The following is a 21927-nucleotide window of genomic DNA, read 5'->3' as shown; positions in this document are numbered from 1 at the left end:
AGTCTCTTGTCCTTCCTATTCTATTATCTTCTTCCGCTTCCGCACATTGCTTGTTTAAAAATAATTCCTGATCTCTTCTGGCTAACCTCTGGAATTTTGCATTTAATTGGGCATATCTCCCTCTATCACTGTTGCCTTTTGCTTTCCTTCTTTCTTGGGCTGCTTCCAGTGTCTCAGCAGACAGCCATCTTGCCTTCTTGGTTTTCTTTTTCTTTGGGAGGTTTTTTGTTGCCGCCTCCTGAACAATGTTGCGAACTTGTGTCCATAGTTCTTCCGGCACCTTATCTACTAAATCTAGTCCGTTAAATCTATTCTTCACCTCCACTGCATATTCATGAGGAATATTAGTGAGCTCATATCTAACTGATCTGTGGGTCTTCCCTATTCTCTTTAGTCTGATTCTAAATTGTGCAATAATTAGTTTGTGATCTGAACTACAATCAGCTCCAGGTCTTGTTTTTACCAACTGCATAGATGTCCGCCACCTTTGGCTACAAAGGATGTAATCAATCTGATTTCGGTGTCGACCATCTGGTGAAGTCCATATATAAAGTCGTCTCTTAGGTGGTTGGAAGAGTGGGTTTGTTATGCACAGTGAGTTGTCTTGGCAAAATTCTATCAGCCTATGTCCTGCTTCATTTTGTTCTCCCAGACCATGCTTGCCTATAATTCCAGGTGTCGTTTGACTACCCACCTTAGCATTCCAGTCTCCTGTAATGAAAATAACATCTTTTTTTGGCATACTATCCAGTAGGTGCTGCAGATCCTCATAGAAGTGATATACTTCTGCTTCTTCAGCATCTGTGGTTGGGGCGTATATTTGGATCACTGTGATGTTAAATGGCTTACCCTGAATTCGAATTGAGATCATTCTGTCATTTTTTGGATTGTATCCAAGCACTGCATTAGCCACTTTATTATTTATTATGAAGGCTACTCCATTTCTTCTGTGGTCCTCTTGTCCACCAGAGTAGTAGATCTGGTGGCCATTTGATGTGAAGTGGCCCATTCCAGTCCATTTCAGTTCACTGACACCCAAAATGTCTATATTTAATCTTGACATCTCCCCAATAACCACATCCAATTTGCCCTGGCTCATAGATCTTACATTCCAGGTTCCGATGGTGTGTTGATCTTTAGAACATCGGATTCATCGTTCACCACCAGCACCATAGGCTGCTAGCTGTCCTTTTGGCTTTGAGCTAGCTGCGTCATCACATCTGGGGCTAGTTGAACTTATCCTCTGTTCCTCCCCAGTAGCGTTTTGACCATCTTCCGACCTGGGAGTCCCATCTTCCGATGGTATACTGACATATCTCTGGTTGTACTGATCCATTTAGTTTTTATGGCAAGAATACTGGGGTGGGTTGCCGTTTCCTTCCCCAGGGATCATATTTAGTCTGACCTCTCTGCCATGACCTTCCCATCTTGGGTGTCCCTTCACGGTTTAGCTCATGACGTCACTGAGGTGCTCAAGCTCCAGCACCACGACAAGGTAACGATCTCCTTTGAGATTGGGAGTTTGGATTGCGTGCTCCAAATCTGCCTGGAGTTGCTAGGGCTAGACAATAAAAGGAGAGCGAAGGAAGGGGCGGGTGTCTCTTCTGGCCCTGATGGTACTAGGGTGTGCTGCTGGCCGATGGCTATGCTGAGAGGCCCATACTTTGGTATGTATAGGATAGACTAGCTAGCTTTATTGTTTTACTCTTGGGAGTTTGCACCTTGAGGTTTGGCGTTTTTAGTTTTGTTTGGTTTTGTACTTGTTTGACTTCGCTTGTGATTTCCTGTACAACCTACCACCTCTCCCCTATTCCTTTCCCTTTGCCCATTCCCTTTTTAATAAACTTTTATCCAACCTTCAGTTGGTGTGGTCTGTCTGAATAACTTCAGCGCTAAATACAGTGCCTATTGGCCTGGGTGGGAGCTACTGGGTTACTTTGGGGAAATTTGTGGCCGAGTTAGGCCTGTCCTACCTTGCAGGGTTGTTGGGGGTGAAACCAACAAACCTTCACATAGACCATTTACACCGGCAGTTTTGCACAAATTGAGCTATTTATGGCTGTGATTTTGTGCAAATCGTGATTTGCGCAAATAAAAAAAACACTAAAAAACCTGTGACACATCATGCGCAGAGTCAGGCCAGGTTGTGGATGAGCAAGCCAGAGTCTGGGGGGCCAAGCCAGCAAAAGTGCACTGACCTCCATCCTGCAAACAGATTTCTCTGACATCCCTGTTCCCAATATGGTGCCCTCCAGATGTCCTAGTCCAACACATCTGGAGGGTACCACGTTGGAGAAGGCTGATCTACACTAACTGATAGTGGCTCCAGCCCTATCTAAAGATGTTATGGATTGGATCTTGGATGTTTTGCATGCAACACATGTGAGCTAGCCATGAACTGTGGCTGTAAAAGCTGATGTCCCAACAAGAAAATGGGCACAGGATGGGAAAACAATAACAATGCTAACCAATAGGGATGCTTCCTCATTTCCCCTCTGGATTCAGCAGTTCCAAATTCGTTTGTTCATGTTGTGGAGCAGAGCCAATGCATTCTGCCATGACTGCAGCTTCAATTTTCAGAATTATAAAAATGGTTGTGCGTGCATATTTTGCTATTGCTGCAGCTCTCCATTCCTTTTGTATGCATTTTTTTCCCTGTTTAGCTAAACTTTATACATGAATGAGTATGCACACTTAAACACTCAGCAGTTGTTTTTCAACATGGGACAGTGTGCAACATCATGTCAATATTCCTTTTACTTCATAGAAATGCTCCCTTAGTTTGTAAGTTAGTGTGTATTGTTCCTCGTTCCTTTCATTAATACAAAGGTCCTCCCAACTAGTTAGTTTGCATGCAGTGCAGATATGGCTACACATTATTCCCCATCCTTTTGAAGCTATGGAGGGCTTTATTTATTTATTAACAGAAGTGTATATATGCACCCACCCTTCTTTAAAAAAAAATTAAGAGTGTTATGGGGGCGAGATTGTTTAATTGTACCTACTACCCCCATTTATAGACAGTCCAGCTTTACTTCCCCATAAAGCCCTCCCCAGCTTAGCAGCATTCATCAGGTTCTTTCTTTTCTAAGTCATGTCCTCTCCACAGTAGTTAATGCCATTCTTAACATCATTCCCTCTAAATACTGAACTCAGGTGGTGAGTGCTGACAAAAAAATGGAGCCAAAAATTGGATCATTTAGGAAATAAGAGGGTGGTATCGGTATCCGCATGGATGATATTCTTGAGGTGACGGACTCGACCTTGGGGGAGCTGGGGGTGGCGACGGCTGACAGGAAACTCTGGCGTGGGCTGGTCCATGAAGTCACGAAGAGTCAGAAGCGACTGACCGAATAAACAACAACAAATCAGTATCTGCAGGAAAACCCAGAGATTTGCAGAAGTATAACAAATCTCTCACTTTTAAAAAATTAAACTTAAGGGGACAAGAAAAAAATGGTTTTTAATAAACCATTCCAATGAGGGCCGAGTATGTTCACTAGCAACAGAATCTTGAGTGTCAGCTGGAAAAGAAAAAAAAAATGGAAAAGGGGGAAGGGGGATGGAACGCCTGCTGGAGAAGGGCATGGCTGGACAGAAACACTCCCATTAAATGGTGTGTACACTGCAACATTTGTTTTTAATTTGTTTTAAACAATTTAAAAAATCTTAATTCAATCTGAGATTTAACACACATGTTGCTCTGTGTTCAAATCCTGCTGCCTACAAAACATTTCCATTAAAATTAATCATTAATATTTGGTAGGGGATATAAATTGTGGCAAAACAGCATGTGTTAAATTAAGGACCAGGCCATGTTAAGAACATTAACCTTTGAAAAACAATAAAAGTCTTGAAAGAAGAAAATGACACACTCAATGGGTGCATGTTGGTGTTGGTTAACTAATAGGTCAGATGGCACTTCAAATAAGTCCTGTCAAATGGATAACAGTGGGGAAGTAAAGTACCTAATACATCTAGGAAACCAATGGGACTGGGTGGGCAAGGTAGAAGTCTGAATGAGCACATTCTCTAGACCTGGAATCCTGGGTTAAGGGTAGAAAAGATATGGCAACGAGTACAATGGAATCACCTTGACTTAATGATTGCATGAAAACTGCTTTGAGGCAAACTCTGTAAAAAGTATGTCATGACAGGACAATTCTATAGGAAAACTTTTCCCAACCTGGTGTCCTTGGATGTTCTGGACTACAACTCCCAGGTTTCCTGACCACCGGCCATGCTGGCTGGGGGGTGATCATTCTTGAAGTCCCAAACATCTGGGTTTGGGGAAGGCTGCTACAGGAGCCAGGAAAGAACCTGAAATAGAAGAAGCACCAACAGAGTCCAGACCAAAAGTCTCAGTCTCCATTCAGAGTTAGATATCTAACGATGGAAAGTATCTAATGAAGAGTATGGGAAATAAAGATATGGCGGGGGAAAGCAAAGGAAATGGTATCGTGAAAACACAGGAAGCAGGATGTTGAAGCTCTTCCAACCTAAGGGCCAAATTCCATTCCAGAGAAGCTCTCAGGGGCTACATTCCAGGGGTGGGCAGGACTGAAGGCCAAAGTGGGCAGGGTCAAAATACCAGCATATTTTAGCTTAAAAGCATTTCAAGCTTTTAGAATGGGGGAAATGTGCAATAGTGGAAAACCACCAAACAATCAATGGTCAGGAGAAGGGGGCATGGTCCTCTGAGGAACCCGGGAGGGCCAGATTAGAACCCTAGGCAGGTTGGATTTGCCCCACAGGCCTGAAGTTCCACACCCCTGCAGTATTGCTATCAACACATGACCTTGTTGTATCTACATGGATCACTGACCTGTCATAAGAAGTAGAGTCTAATGGTGTTACCAGTACCCTCTATCCATGGTGGATGGGACTGGCTGCTCCTTTTCCCTGGCACTTGACTCTGACAGAAGACAAACTGCCATAACAATTACAACCTGCTCTGCCAAAGGTCTCACCCCATGAGGAGGGCTTTCTCTAGAAAGAAGTCTCACACCCAGAACACACCGATCAGATTGCAACACACACCACAAGCCATGCTCACAGGAGATAAGTGGAAACATCAGGTGTACCCAACAGGAAATGCAGGAGGAGAGCTGCAGAAAAGGAGAAAGGTGTGGGCCTTCAACAGCCCCAGCTCCTCCAGAGGGGAAGAGGGGCAACAAGGTTGAGATATAAACGCTTGCTTGTAAAGCACAATGGATTAACCCCGGATTGCCTTTTGCCATTTAGGCATCTTTTCAAGTGCAGAATGCCCACTCAGCCATGTGTGAACCAGGTATGAACCATCATTCTAATTTACAGCCAGACCTGGCCAGTTGTACCACAGAGGCCTGGCAATGCCACCTCTCAGCCTTGCTTTGCTAGTTCTAGCATGTCACACACCCCACAAAAGAGGTCCTTTCCTACTGCTGGGCAGGCCTCATTTTGCCAAACCAAGTCCTTCCTCCCACGCTGAGAAGCCAGGGTTTTCCCAGTCCCAAAGCTTTCATAAAGCCCTGCTCCTAATCAAGGACCTATTAATTTCAGGATGGAAGGCTAATATCATTCTTGAACATATATCTTGCACTGTCTCCATGTTTGCACACAAATAGAAAAACAACAACACAGAATGTTTTGCACAGAACTGCAACAGGTGTGAATAAAGAGCACAGTCAAAACAAGAATAGAAGTTACTGAATGGCAGATGTCATTCACAGGAGGATTCCACCTCAGGGCTCCACAGGTCAAAGGACTGGGCTTCCATAATTACCTTAATTGAGTATTAATTGGCAATTAACCTGCAACCTGCATGACTTGGCTCCTTAGTAATTATTGGGTTTGGTAGGGATTTGTTAGATGCCCAGGAGCTATTTTAAGATTAATTCTGAGAGAGTTCCAGATATCTTCATCTTATTGATCCCAGGATAGATTATTGCTGTTTTGCATCAAAATCAATGTTCTTAATGCACCCCCCCCTTCCCCTTGAAATCGATGGAAGGTTTCTATTTCCATTTTCCACCCATGTGACAGATTCCCATCTAATATTTTTGGTTAAGAAGTAGGATGCATTTTAATGTTGTTCTTAACTGGATGTTTTAACAGTTTAAAATAATTATGTTTAATTATGTAAGCCACCTTTGATCCAAAGATGGAAGTCAACAGGTGGGTTAGAAAATATATAAATAAGTTGTTTCATGTGACCCTCCAAGCACTGGACTGTGGCAAGTCTTGGCTTATAGCCCTTTAAAGCTTGCTCACTTCCTTTTGAACGGACTTTGTTCAGAGCTGCAGAGCAAGCAAAACAACCGAGGGCCAAATTTGGCCCTCCAGGGTTTTCCAGATAGCCATGCTCCCTTCCCCTGACCCAATCCCTTTCCCCTAAACACCAATTATTTGGTGGTTTCCCAGCTTTGGTGCAGTTATTTTCCCAGTCTAAAAGGTTGGAATGCCTCTCCTAAGGCTTAGGCCAGATCTACACCTTCTGTCAAGACATTATGAGCCCATCATCATAATGCTATATCCCTCTTGCACATGTATACCTTGTAGGACACACAATGGTGTTTGTTGCGGTACATTGGATAATGTGGAATAAAAAGCAGGAAATAACACAAAAGCAGTATATTGAATGTATAATGTTCTCCAACAGTTATCAGTGCGCTTCAATACCGCTATAAAGCAGTAGTATAGCTCTAGCCCTAGTTACTGGCAGTAACAGCTATAAGCTAAAATGTGCTGGTATTTTATTTTATTGGGTTTTTTGGCCCTGCACCTTCTGTCTTTGACCCTGTCCACTACTGGAATGTGGCTCCTGACAACTTCCCTAAAATGGAATTTGGCCATCAAGCTGAAAGAGGTTCGGTACCCCTGCTGTAGAGAAACGGTGATTCAACCCAAAATATTGGGTGAAATTGACCCTGCAATTCGAGGAGAAATGGTTTCATGATATGCACCACCGCCACTACTTGGTCCGACTTTGTTCCACTAAAACATTTTACCAATTCATCAACTCATTTTGTTGAGAGTAAGTTCCACTGAATTCAATACCCCCGCTCCCTGCAGATCCTCTGGAATAAAATACAGCATGGGATGCCATTTAAACCTTTGGTACTGCTTTCAAAGAAATTTGATGCTCAAGACAGCTGCCCTATTTGCCCACCACCACCACCCCCTCCCCAAGAAATGGCCCTGGTTTTTGGTGGGCCACCATTACAGCCTTTGTTAAGCACTGGATGCCATCACACAGTTTTACAGCTGAGTCCAGAGATGCCAAAAAAACATAGTTCCCGTGTTTCTCTCCATGCTGCAGCAAGCATGCAGGGGAATCAGTATCAAGGGACACTGGGAATTGGAGTTCCTGGTCTCCCTGAGTGCTACATAGGGCATGTGCTTTTAGGGAGTGTCCCTGCCTTGAGATCATTGGTCCATATGGCCCATTGCAAGCTGGGCTTATTGGCTGCATCTCTGTAATGTTTCAGGTGATGGAGACCTAGCCTGTGAAATGACAGAAGATATGCCTTAGGCAAGCTGCTATTTCTCAGTCTCATCCTCCTTCATCTGCACTGGCTGCAGGGTAATAATACTGACCTTACCTTGCAGGGTTGTTGTTAGTAAATTAAATGTATGTCTATTACAAAGTGTTTTGAACACTAAAAATTAAAGTGCCTTAGAAATGCTAATGGTTGTTAGAGTTCTACCAGTGGGGACACCCCCCCCCCCCCGGCCAACATGTCAGTTGCTTTTCTGCCTCCCAATCTTTTCTCAGAGCTCCAGTTTGAATTCTTCACAAATGGATTTACGTCCATCCATATACATTTGAAGCACAACAGATGGAAAACAATCTGCAGACCATTCAGTGACATATACAAGTGTCCAGGAAAAAAAAATTGAAGCGACATAACATAATTTAAAGAGGGAAGTTAAGTCATCCATCATGGTATCTGTCGTGGTCAGGATATATATATAGTCATGTCAACTCATATGCTGTTGTAAGCTCTCAGCCTATCAATCTAGCCATTTCACTATTGTCCTGCCTGTCATTCTGCCAGAGTCTCAGGCTTGGAGATATTCTGCATTAAGATCCTTGACCTTCCATCTGTTTTTGTCTCTGTGCTAGGAGCTGAACCAAAGTTTCACATCTGTGGTTTTCCCCATTCACGCCTCCAGCATCAAATCTCTGAGCAGGCCATAATTAGGTAACTCATCCAGTTGCTTCCCTTGTGTTGTTCATGAATTATGTGGCGTTAAAGCTGAAAGCTTTTTTTAAAGGTGAAAAAGAAAACTTCTCTTCCAAACCCAGATGGATGCAGCAATTTAGGGGAGGCGACTATTTGCATTTGAACTGAACCAAATCATTAGTTTCAATTTAAATTATGGAATAAATTATTATTATTATTATCATCATCATCGTCATTTACATTTCTATACTGCCCAATAGCCAAAGCTCTCTGGGTGGTTTACAAAAATTAAATTAAATTTAGTACATTCTTATCATACAACTGTCTGTTATTAAAGCATATGTTTTTTAGAGTGTCTAATAAAACAGTGCACAATTCAGCATCATGTCACGGCTGCCTAAGGGCCCTACCCTTAGGTAGAGTGAAGCAGTTGCTTCAGGCAGCAGATGCTGAGAGACAGCAGCATTATGGCCTGCCCTACAACCCCTAAGCTACCCTGTGGCCTTCAGGTGTGGTGGAAGGTGCTGTCCCAGTGCGTTGAAGAAATATTAAACTGCCTGTCCAGGATTCTTGTCTATGGAATGGGAGCGGGCACCATCTTGTACTTTGCCGGAGGCCGGTCCTTGTATCACAGGAACTGTATCTGGCAAGACTGGCACTACCAAGAGGCTGGGGGGGGAAAGCAACCATTTTTCTTTCAAACATGGTGTGAGGGGAGCAGAATTTTGGAGCAGAATCACACTCACAGTTCTGGAATGTTCAAGGCACTGTCGGAGGTCTCCAGGGTCAAAGCTGTGTCAGTCATCACATGGGGGTATACGTAAATAACAATTTCAGTGTATACGTAAAATGTCTGTAAAGGGCTATAAGAGGGGTGTAGGACCTCTGGGCTGGGGTCCCAATCCAGCTTTCTGGGAATCCCCAGGTAGACACACCCCTTTCCCTCAAACTATTGGTGGTTTCCCAGGTTTTATGCAGTTTTCCCCCCATTCTAAATGGTTGAAATGCCTCTCCTAAAGCTTAGTTACAAGAATAAGAGCATTAAGCTAAAATATGCAGGTATTTTTGTCCTTCCTCTGGCATTCCTGCCTATACACCCATGTGAGCACCTTTTCTATAAGGCCTTTTCTCACAGCAGGCAACACCTTCCACCACACACACTGTAGCGCTGCCACCAGAACCTTTACCTCAGGTCCATCACCTTCACTTCTCAAGATGTGAGGACACAATGACTTTTTATTCTGACATATATTATTCTCTTTATCACCTTTACTCTTTGGTAGCCACAAGCCTTAGGCATGGGATTTTGAAAAACAGAGAAATATTTATTATTTACAGAATTAAGGTGTTAAACAGTAAATAACCACTTTATTCTCCTCCTGCAGGTAAATGATTGAATTACAGTAATATGTCATTTTAATACCTTGTATATATCCTCTCTCTCTCTCTCTCTCACACACACACACACTCATTCCCCACTCTAATCCTATAAACACAGATCCTAGGCACTATCGCCTCACAAACCCTACCTATCTCTTTCCTATCTAAAACGCCATAGACACCGCTCCCTGTTTATATAACACACCATTTCATGCCCCCACTCACTCAGTCAATCATCTCACATATGCAAATACAATATACCTCCTTTCACACATACCACTCATTCTCTAGATCTACTTACCAGAAAAATACAGAGACATAACATTAATGTGCATACACACACACACACAGAGAGAGAGAGAGAGAGAGAGAGAGAGAGAAAGAGAGAGAGATCCCTAACATATATACATGTGACATCACACTCCTCCTTTTGCCTTTGACCCTGTCCATTTTATCTCGGTCCCACCCATCCCTGGAATGTGGCCCCCAAGGAGCTTCTTCAAAGTGGAATTCTATCCTTGGTCTGAAAGAGGATTAACCCCCTTGGGTTAGAATATGCCAGGAGATCTGATAATGGACACATCACATCTCTTTTGGCTCCCAGTGAACTGAATTAAGGTACTGCCATGAATATCTACCGTATCCAAGTAACTTTGTCATTTCCTTTATCATCTAATTAAATATTGCCATCTTCATCATATGATGCACCCTAAACATTTTTAATGGAATTCCAAAAGATTCACCAAATAATGAAGTGTGCAATCAAGTGGAGTGAAAGAAATGACAGAAATTAATACTGAATGCCTGAATAATGAACCAAAACACATTGAACATCTGTTTCTGTGAACTTTAATAAACAAACATTTCAAATCCAGGCAGCTTTTGCTTTGGGTCAGTACAGTTGAGCACAAACAACTTGAACTTTACTCTGAGTATTTGCTTCATCATGAGAAAAATTACCTCCTCCGTTTAAACAGACTGGGAATTGAAAGTACAGAAAAATTAAAGGCTGATCTGTCAAGTTCTCATTCACGATTTGGGTTCAAGTTTGTCAACAAGGGACAGAAGCTCATCACCCACCAGGATATGCTGTTGAAAAGTTAACCAGTTGTTTGGTTAGCTAAAAAGCAGGGCCGGCCTACCATTAGATGGAGTGAGGCAGCCACTTCAGGCAGCTGATTATGGGTGTCATGAAAGGGCACCTCATTGTTAGCTATTTAATTTATTGTTGTTGTATTTTTACTGCCAGGAAAGGGACTGGTGTTGTGGGATTTTCTGCCTCAGCTGGCCTTGGGTGATTTGCATCTTGTCTTGGAAATGTGCGGGAGCACCATTTGCTGCTCCATCTCAGGAAGCAAAATGTCTTACACTGGCTCTGCTAAAAAGAAATGTGGTGGTGGCAGGATGTGGGGGGCAGAAGCAGCTTCAAAGAACACAACACTTTATGTCTTGCAGGATTAGACTGTTATCCAGTAAGCTGGTGGTACAGCTTAAGAACTCTGGAACACCCACCTGCACAACCTCCGTTTCACTCTGAGGAGTTCCTTAGATCAAAATAGAGGATGAGCAGCTGCTCTCAACCATCTGCCCTCTGGCTTGTGCTGAGGATCCACAGTACTTCAGAGTGCTGGCCAGGCCCAAATGCCTGACTCGGAGGGGGTCCTTCCTTAAAACTAGGCATTGGGGGATGGGGGTCACAGGAGATTGCCTGTACAGCCACTATTCTCTTAAGCCCCCCATCTGTAAAAGCACTCTGAGCTATATCCAGTGTTGTGCTGGTAGAACAATTACAGGAGTTAGCATTGTGGTTGCACAGTTACTAGCAAAACAACTAGCACAAGCCACACATAGACTAATGAAGTCTTAATGAGTTGTGACTAACCCTGTGGTACAGCTTGCAGAGTGCCTTGTGTAATGTCTTGTGCAACATCTTGTGAAATGCCTTGGGAAACAACTTGTTTCCACCTTGTGGAAGAATTTGTGGAATAGCTTGCAGAATGCCTTGTGCATTGGCTTGTGGAACAGCTTGTGCAATAGCCTGTGCAATGGCTTATGCAAGCAGAATCAAAGTATTGGATTTTCCACTTGTACAAGGTGAAAACAGGACTTCCGCAAGCAGTAGAAGCTTTGCGCTAGCAAAATGACACAATTGGATACAACCCACTTTGTACAGCATTAGTATAAGTATCATCATCATATTTATGGACGTTTTCGGTGGAAAGATAATTACAATAAATAGGAAAAAGAACAAGAAATACACAAGTGTAGCACTCATTGAGGGGAGAGGCACTCCAAAAATATTCTAAATAATAAATAGTACAACAGCTCAGCAATCAGTCTGTGTCATCAGGTAGAATTGATTCACAAAATATTCAGCTTGATCACAGACAGTGAACAGTTGACAGAAACACAGAGAAAGAAATGGGAAAGTATTGTATTCTCAATGGAATGGTCCAAGAAGACATTCTGTTCTCTCCCAACCACCAAGAAATGTATTTATAGTGCTGGGGAACTTCCTTTCTCCCAGATGGGGAAATGGGATCTGCACAGAATAAAAACCATGGGTTGAATGCAATGGTTGTACGAGTGGAAGGCAGCTCACGCAAGCAAACTCTCTCTTCCCCTCCCCACTGCAGTTCCCTGTATCTCTAAAAATCCTCTCCAGGGGGTCAGGGAGCCCTCCTAAATAGTGAGGGCTCTGTTGCGTGGAACTGCAGTGTGAGGGATCTGCAGTGCAGAGGGATCTTGTGGCAGAGGAGCACTTACTGGCACAAGATTCCTTCACACCTTTTCAGCCGATTCCTCCCTCATGCTGCAGTTCCATATCTTGCTGTTCAAGAGCCCCCTGACCATCTGGAGAGGGTTTGGGGGGCACAGAGGGTAGGAAGGGAAGGGAAAGATGGGTTGGGGTGAGCTGCCTTTTGCTTGCAAACCACTGAATACAAATGTTGGATAAGAGGAACAACTCCATATGCTTCCAGACACTAGGGGGCAATAGAGAATGTCCTTGTATTGGAAATGTGGAAGACCATTGTATTTCGAGGAGTTAGTGGTGTATCTGTTCTCCTGCCATATCTAGAGTGCCATTGTGCCTGTTTGTTCAGCTGATGGGGAGATAGCTATGCTAGTTCTCAGTAGGGATGGGAAACTCCCCTGCGTGCTCTTCAGGTGCCGCTCTCCAGATTCCTGCCATTTGCCCGACCCTGGCAGGCACATGGGACAAGCAGCCAGTCAGTGCACAGGTGCCCAGGAGAGCTTGCTATTTCCCGCTTTTTCACGAGCTGCCATTTTGCACAAAATCATGGGTATAGCTATTTACAGAAATTGCAGTTTGTGCAAAATCGCAGTCATAAATAGTGCAATTTGCTCAAAAAAGCAGGGATAAATGGCCTGATCATTTGTGCCTGCAATTTTGCACAAATTGTGCTATTTACTGCTGCGATTTTGCACAAATTGCAATTTCCATAAATGGCTATACCCGCGCTTTTACACAAAATGGCAGCTCACAAAAAGGTGGGAAGCCATGAGCTTGCCCAACTCAGCGCGTGCTGAGTCAGGCAAGCTCAAGGATCCGCAAGCTGGTGTCTGGGAGGCGGGGACGAGCTGGTGAAAAGTCACCAAGCTCCACCTCAAAACTGACATGCCTAGTTCCCAGAGTCACTTGTTGATGCTATATTTAGGTCTTGTAGATAAAGACTTTGGCAGAATGTCAAGGCCAGCTGAGAGTGGAGATAGGAGCTAACTGTGTTCAACCGCTTGCCTGCTGATTGTTGCGGCTGGTTGTTTTCCAGTCTACAAGGATGTAGAATGTAAGAAGTCATGGGACCATGTCCAGAAATTGAGGGATCAATGATTCCCTGGGACCCTCCCAATTCAGAACCTCTCTGCAAGCTGATCCTGAACCAGTGCTGCAAGTCAGGCCATTATGGGGTTACGTTTGCTGCTGATCTTATGATAAGATGTTGGGGTTCCCAGTAACTGAAGGAACGTATGCTTTATGCTTTGGAACTATTGTCTTGCTTTATTAATAAACTTCTTTCCTTCACCCATTGGTGTTCATTGCCTCTCCGAAAAGAACCATTGCCTATTGACAAAACAATTGGCAAAACCGTCCTGTTCAGTTCTTATTTCCTGCTCCCTCCCCCTCCTCTTCCTCCTTCTCCTCTTGCCTCTACAACAAGAACCATGCAGCTCTCTCCCTGAAGGAAGCAAGTAGCCAGATCTCATGCCTTCGCTTACTTACACTCACACGCTCAGCTGGGGATGCTTGCAGTTAAACAGTGTTAGATAGCCTTCTCTGACGAGGCGTATAAAAGCACTAATAAAGTAAGCTGATTTAAACTTCTTTTAAACTGGCTCTAGCCTGTGTTTATTGCCTCCAATGCTAAATGCTGTGTTGCCACACTTTCTCTGTATAAAGCAACTCTGCTGTACGTCACATCAGACTTTCCAACAATAACCACCTCATATTTCTAGAAAACAGGAGTGCTTCCCCTGCCTTCTCGCCTCACAAATAATCCAGCCGGTCAGCTTGTGCATGATCATAATAGCCCACACTTTAAACATCTAGTCTTTATACATCAGAGCCTCATGTATGTGCTTCCACTTGCTTGCTCAAGTTACCTTAGCTGCTAGAAACAGACAAAATAGCAACTCCTTATGCAGGGCTTGGGAACAATCTGATACTATCACAAGCAACTAAACCAAGTTTGGATCCATTTCAACTGACATCGAAGACATTGCAGCAGGTGACTGGTAGGTTGTTCCAAACATTCTGTGCCTTAGGGAATTCCCACCATACATGGGAACATGTTCCAACCTGTCTGCACTGTTTCCAACAAGTCGAACTATATGGTTTCCAAGGTCTGTGCAGTCCAACTGGAGTTAGATATTACTGATTTATAAGTTTAGACCGTGCCTTTTGCACATTGGTACATATGCAAAAATTCTTAACTATTTTTTAAAAATCCTTTATAATTTTTATAGTTATTTCCATCAGTGAGACTCCTCATGGAGAGACGGATGGGTTTTCAGATTTGAGACCCACCATTCACCCCAACCTGCAATATGGAACCCACTTTGGAGTGGGGTATATCTGGACTCTCATGCACACGTGTGTTCTTTTGCTTTCTCCTAACAAAAATAAAGAAACAGAAATTAGGCACCACTGAAGTGACTCATTTTAGGCTGGCATTGGGGTTGCCAACTGACCCCAAAAAGTGGCCTGGCCTGCTCTTGTGCCTTTAGCAGCAGCTTGTTTTACAGAGATCAGCACGTGACGCTTTTCACACTACTTGTGATATTCAGTGCTTTTATGCCTCCTTTATATGAATTTAATGTACTTCTCATTTGCAGCATCTACAGAGTGCTCAGCTGGGAGTCAACGTAGCAATCCACCATTCCAAAAATTGAATTACTGGGTGCTTAAATTTTACTGCTATAATTTCTGTCAGAAATCTCCTATGAAGTACTTGGCCATTGCTAGCACAAGTGAGCATAGTTAGAGCACATAGTAAAACTATGGAATTTGCTACCACAAGATGTGGTGATGGCCAACAACTCAGACGGCTTTAAAAGGGGAATAGACAAATTCATGGAGGATAAGGGTATCGACAGCTACTAGTCCTGATGGCCATGTGCTACCTCCAGCATCAGTTGCTGGGGAACATGGGTGGGAGGGTGCTGTTGCACTCAGGCCCTGCTTGTGGGTTTCCCGTGGGCAGCTGGTTGGCCACTGTGTGAACGGAATGCTGGATTAGATGGACCCTTCGTCTGATCCAGCATGGCTCTTCTTATGTTCCTATGTACTGCAGGAAACAGGATGCCGGACTAGATAGGCCTTTGGTCTGATCCAGCAGGGCTTTACTTATGATCTGCTCAACAGATCCAGTTGTGTGCTTCACAATGCCACTGCCTTTCCCCCATGATGCCTCTGCACACTGTTTTTAAGCTAGGTCTCATCCAAGCACTCCTGTCCCACCCCTGCGCTTGTTTGCTTGCTGTGTGATTGCTACATACATCATTGTGATTGTTCTATCCACAACAGACTTATCCTAGTAAATGCATAAGCTCAAGATGCACCGGCTCACCCTGGCCCGTAGGATTTTCTCACTTCCACCTACTCCAATGCAATTAGACCAACGCTTCTTGTTTTCAACTGAATAGTCAGTCACTTGGCTGATGACCAGTACAAGGCAGAGCAACTCCCCTTATCTGCTTCATGGTCCTGCCATTCAAATAGACACTTTTAAATAGGAAGAGGAAGTGAGAGCTTCTCTGCCCTAGACCAAGGTAGTGATGTGACTTGTGACAACATGGGCCAACCTCTGCATGGATCGGTTTTTGGTATTTCATTGCAAATGCAACTTTTGTAGTAGTGGAGTGCCATGGTAACAAATGTAGGCCAGAAAGAATACCATTTAGACCAGATGTTTTTGCCTACAACTCCCATGATCCCTCACCATTGGCTATCCTGGTTAGGGCTGATGGGAGTTGTAGACCAAAGTTCTGGAGGGCCACAAGTTGCCCATCTCTGACTGAGACTGTTACACTTGGACCGAGGAGAGTTTGATTTGAATCCCCCTCCCTCAGCCTCAGCCATGAACCTTGCTGCATGATTTGAGCCAGTCATTTTCTCTCTGCCTAACCTAACTTGCATGGGATAATCTCCATGAACGCTAAATTAAACTTCTTGTAGGAAGGACTGGATACAGATATAATTAATTAGCACCTTTAAAAGTGATGTAAGTTACATAACAACACATTAAATAATTAGCTTTAAGGGTTCTTAACATAACTTCCATTTGCAACTTGCTTTCAATTTTTCATCATTTGAGTGTATTGGAATCCTCACTTCATGCAAGTCTTCATGCAAGTCTGGGCTACTGGTGCTTAGGTTATCCCTATTAGTCAACATTGCCTTTCCCCAAAGGGGTTGGTGAGTGAATGCATTTTGAACTGCATTAAAAATCAGGATTATGGGTTAATTCACTATTACTAGGGATTTGGGACAGGCAGGATTCATTTGGTCTGCATTTTTAAGTGAACTGACCTAATCTACACTTCCCAAACTGAAATGCAATTCAGAACTAGGCGTGTCAGAGAAATCTATTTGGGGGTGGAGTTCGATGAGTTTTCCTAGGATTCCCCCCCCCCGACTTTGTTTTGCTTTCTACTGTGGTGCCTGATTCTACCTACACTGAATCAGACCAGTTTTTAGATTTTCTGGGATTTTTGCGCATTTTTGGAGAAGGTTCTACAATTTGTGTGAATTTCTGAGCAATTTGTGCAAATTACATCTGAATTTGTAGGAATTGTGGCTGGATTTGCATAAATTACACAAATTATGGCTGAATTTATGTAATTTGTGCAAATTCATCCCTAATTTACATGAATTCAACTGTGATTTGCCCAAATTACTTGGAAATTTGCACAAATTGCAGAACCTTCCTCCTGCACAAAAAAGTTGCCAGGGTTTGGGGAACAGCCGACAGCTCGGCTTGCATCCATAGTCAGAACACATTTACCCTTTGGACTGTGTACTTTTCTGAATTTTGCCATACCATTCTCTGCTAAAAAAAAATTGCATTAAAAAATAGATATGTTAGGGAAGGTTGTGTACAAAAATAGATACATTAGGGAATGTTCAGCGCAAAAATGTGTGTATTTGGAGAAAGTGTGTACAAAATGGTATGTTAGAGGAAACTGCATACTAAAATAAGTGCAAATTTGTTTTTGTTGTTGTTGTTGTTGTTTTTACATTTGCAGACTGGTCCAGAAATTGGATGGAACATACTTACAACAGAATACATGCAAAACAATGAAGGCAGGATATGTAGACTTGATTCATTCATCCCTAACTACTACTAATCATCATCATCAGTGGTGCAGGTAGGGCTGTACCTGGGGGTCAAAGTCCAGGATCCCACAGCCAAGCCCCCACCACCACCAAAGGACCACCAGATATTGACAAGTGATGAGGTATCTGGGCAACAGAAGCAAACTCCATTTATCTCAGTAGTCATGAAGGTGCCATGATTTAAGCCAGTTTAAAGTGCAAACCTGCACATGCTCAGAATCTTTTTCTTTTCATCAGGGCGGACAAACAGTTTTCATGCTGCTGTTGGAACATATTAGGAATCTAGAAGCAGTTTTACAGCATGGAATGTCTGTTGGAGGTGGGGAGAGAAAAATGTTAGTTGTGTGCTTCATAAATTCAGTAATACACATGGCCATCTAAACTGGGGGGGGGGGGTACGTCCAGGGTCTAAAAATACCTAAAGTTACTGATGATCCTCATCATCAGATTCTGATCACAAATACCAGGCAGGATATAAACTTCCTCCTCCACCTCTCTCCCACACCAAGACCCCTGTAGTTGTCTCAGTGGTGAGTTTGCTTGTGCCCTTGCTAGATAATACTGGGAATACATCCCTGTACTAGGAAAGCAGCCTCCTGGGACTGAACTCAAAAGTTCATTGAAATAGTCATAGACTTGTTTTAGACTTGGCTCCAAATGTAACTGACAAAGAGGAGTTGCCAACTCAACTGTTTGGTCATGCAGCTAATTAGAAACAGATTTAAAAACAGAGGGTAGGTTCTAGTTGTTGTTGTTCACTCGTTAAGTCGTTTCCGACTCTTCGTGACCCCATGGACCATAGCACGCCAGGCCTTCCTGTCCTCCACTCTCTCCCAGAGTGTGCTCAAGTTCATATTCATTGCATCGTTGATGCTATCTAGCCATTTCACCCTCTGCCGTCCCCTTCTCCTTTTGCCTTCAGTCTTTCCCAGCATCAGCGTCTTTTCCAGTGACTTTTCTCTTCACATTAGGTGGCCAAAGTATTTGAGCTTCAGCTTCAGTATCTGTCCTTCCAATGAGCAGTCAGGGTTGATTTCCTTTAGGATGGACTGATTTGACCTCCTTGCAGTCCAGGGGACTCGTAAGACTCTTCTCCAGCACCACAGTTCGAAAGCATCAATTCTTCGGTGCTCAGCCTTCCTTATAGTCCAGCTCTCACAGCCATACATTACTACTGGGAAAACCATAGCTTTGATTAGACAGACCTTTGTCAGCAAGGTGATGTCTCTGCTTCTTACTATGCTGTCTAGCTTTGCCATAGCTTTCCTCCCAAGGAGCAAGCGTCTTTCAATTTCATGGCTACAGTCACCGTCTGCGGTGATCTTGGAGCCCAAGAAAATAAAGTCTGTCACTGCTTCCATTTCTTCCCCTTCTATATGCCAGGAAGTGATGGGGCCAGATGCCATGATCTTCGTTTTTTTAATGTTGAGTTTCAAACCAGCTTTTGCATTCTCCACTTTCACCCTCAACAAGAGGCTCTTTAGATCCTCTTCGCTTTCTGCCATTAGGGTGGTATCGTCTGCATATCGGAGGTTGTTGATAATTCTCCCGGCAATCTTAATTCCGACCTGTGAGTCATCCAACCCGGTGTTTTTCATGATGTACTCTGCATATAAGTTAAATAAGCAGGGTGACAATATGCAGCCTTGTCGTACTCCTTCCCCAATTTGGAACCAATCGGTTGTTCCATGTCCGGTTCTTACTGTTGCTTCTTCGCCCTCGTACAGGTTTCTCAGGAGACAGGTAAGGTAGTGTGGTACTCCCATTTCTTTAAGAATTTGCCACAGTTTGTTGTGATCCACACAATCAAAGGCTTTAGCGTAGTCAATGTAGCAGAAATAGACGTTTTTCTGAAATTCTCTTGCTTTCTCCATGATTCAACAAACGTTGGTGATTTGATCTCTAGTTCCTCTGCCTCTTCAAAACCCAGCTTGTACTTCCAGTAGTTCTTGGTTCACATGCTGCTGAAGCTTAGCTTGTAGGATTTTGAGCATAACCTTGCTGGCACGTGAAATGAGCACAATTGTACGGTAGTTTGTACACTCTTTGACATTGCCCTTTTTTGGAATTGGAATGTAAACTGACCTTTTCCAGTCTTGTGGCCACTGTTGAGTGTTCCAAATGTGTTGGCATATTGAGTGCAGCACTTTAACAGCATCATCTTTTAGGATTTTAAATAGCTCAGCTGGAATACTGTCATCTCCGCTAGCTTTGTTGTTACTAATGCTTCCCAAGGCCCACTTGACTTCACTCTCGAGGATGTCCGGCTCAAGTTTAGTGACTGCACTATCATGGCTATCAAGGACATTAAGATCTTTCCTGTATAGTTCTTCTCTGTATTCTTTCCACCTCTTCTTAATCTCATCTGCTTCTGTTAGGTCCCTGCCTTCTTTGTCCTTTATCATGCCCGTCTTTGCACAAAATGTTCCCTTGAGATCTCCGATTTTCTTGAAGAGATCTCTAGTCTTTCCCATTCTGTTGTTTTTTGCTTCCCTTCTTTCCTCAGCTACTTGTAAATCCTCATCAGACAGCCACTTTGCTTTCTTGCATTTCTTTTTCTTTGGGATGGATTGAGTTGCTGCCTCCTGAACTATGTTACGGACCTCCGTCCATAGTTCCTCAGGCACTCTGTCTATCAGGTCTAATCCATTAAATCTATTCCTCACCTCCACTGGATATTCATCAGGGATATGATTTAGGTCATACCTGAATGGTTTAGTGGTTTTCCCTACGTTCTTCAGTTTAAGCCGAAATTTTTCAACAAGCAGCTCATGATCTGAGCCAGCTCCAGGTCTTGTTTTTACTGACTGTATAGAGCTTCTCCATCTTTGGCTGCAAAGTACATAATCAATCTGATTTCAATATTGACCATATGGTGATGTCCATGTGTAGAGTCGCCTCATGTGGCCCTAAAAGGGGCAAGTTTATCCAGTGGAAGCTGGTGGCTCCAATTTGCTTCTTGGTTTCAGTCAGAACTATAAAGGAACTATCCAAAGTGCTGAACCCTATCCCCAAACTGGGTTCAGCTTGGATAGATCCTTTAGAATTCTGGCTGGTTCTGATTGAAATGCAGAATGGATTCACAACCCCACCAAAATCAGAGCCACCAGCCTCCACTGAGTTTATCCATTCAATGGAACCAAGTGATATAGCCTTTCCTGGAGTGTATCACTCTAGATTGCAGGCATAGGGATGCCAACTGAACTCTCCTATCTGTCCCCCCACACACACACACACACTTCCCAATAACACGGGGTTTAGGCTGTAGACATGGGGCGACTGACACACCAGAAACTTCGGGTTTAACCACAACAGTTTAGTGGTAAATTTAAAGCAAGCAATCACAACTATAGGTATTTATACAATAGAACTGAGTGATACAAAAGGCCTTGAAAAAAAAAGTTGCAAAATGCAGGTACCTAGCTGTATTTGGACTCCTCTAGGCTGCTTCTTCCTCTTCCCTCTTCAGGCTCTGCTCTTACTGGCTCTTGCTGGCTCTCTTTTTATACTCTCCTCCCTCATAACTGAAAGGACTGTTTCAAACCTGAAGAAATGAAACTTAACTGGGGAAATGAAACTACTCCTCTCAGGGATACCCACTCCCAATAAAAACTCCAGGCCTCTAAGCCTGACCTTTCTTTCCTTTTGCTTCTGTAGGCTTCAAACCTTCACTCATGCCCAGGAGTTTAGTGTATACGGTAGTGTTTAAATTTAAACCTGTGATCATTTCTTACCTGAAGGTGTATGATCCTTGAATCAAAGCTTACTTTCTCTAGAACAACCAATGTTGGGGAAGATGAATAAAGGAGGAAGGGAAAAGTGGGGCTCATCCTTTACTAGAAAAATCAGAAGAAATTCAGCTCCACTACAAAGTGCTGACTGCATCCTTTTATGCAAGCCAAGAATGTGACCTTTTATTTTGCAAGCAAATTGTATCAGTTTTGGATTAAGTATTTCAAGAATGAAATGGAAGGATCTCTTCACCAACAAAAGAACAAAAACAAAGTTATTTTTACAACAAGGGGAACTATATATATGGCTGAAAATCTTCCTGATCTTTCTCATTCCAGAGATGAAGCAATAAGGCCCAACTCTCCAAGAATATGTCATAATGTCGGTGCCCATCTCTGACTCCCATACAATTTGTCAACCGTGTCTTCTCACCAATCTACCCAATTCTTTCAAAGCAACCTTTAATTTTGGGAGAATTAGCTTTTCCCCCCACTTGGCTGCCAAGTACACTCAGGGACTACACTGAAGAAGGATAATAAACTCTAGATTATATTTCCATCTTTCCCATCAGAAAACACAACAGTCAAGGATTCATAGATAGTTCAAAGTAGGGCTGTGCACAGACCCCTGAACTGCCTCAGAGACCACTTTGGGGCTTCTGAGGGCCCCCCGCTTCACTTCAGGCTGTTTCTGGGGACCCCTGATCCAGTTTGGCCTCTGGAGCCAAAATGGGTTTTGGATGGCTTAATCCCACCTTGACACCCTGCCCCCGCTGACCCCCAGCTCCTT

At 43.4% G+C, this 21927-nt stretch overlaps 1 long non-coding RNA gene across 1 annotated transcript; it reads right to left on the bottom strand.

Annotated features, from left to right (window-relative positions):
* Positions 1-2893: 2893 nt before the first annotated feature.
* Positions 2894-20885, bottom strand: LOC146352655 (uncharacterized). Its single transcript, XR_014787808.1, has 3 exons — positions 20826-20885; positions 4187-4320; positions 2894-3345 (listed from the first exon to the last, which is right to left on the bottom strand). It is a non-coding gene; the product is annotated as an uncharacterized LOC146352655 (long non-coding RNA).
* Positions 20886-21927: the final 1042 nt, after the last annotated feature.

Source organism: Heloderma suspectum, chromosome 2 (genome assembly GCF_057233095.1).
Source record: "Heloderma suspectum isolate Gila_16-S chromosome 2, 16-S_ref, whole genome shotgun sequence".
Classification (NCBI taxonomy): domain Eukaryota; kingdom Metazoa; phylum Chordata; class Lepidosauria; order Squamata; family Helodermatidae; genus Heloderma; species Heloderma suspectum.
This window is presented reverse-complemented; position numbering and strand designations above follow the sequence as displayed.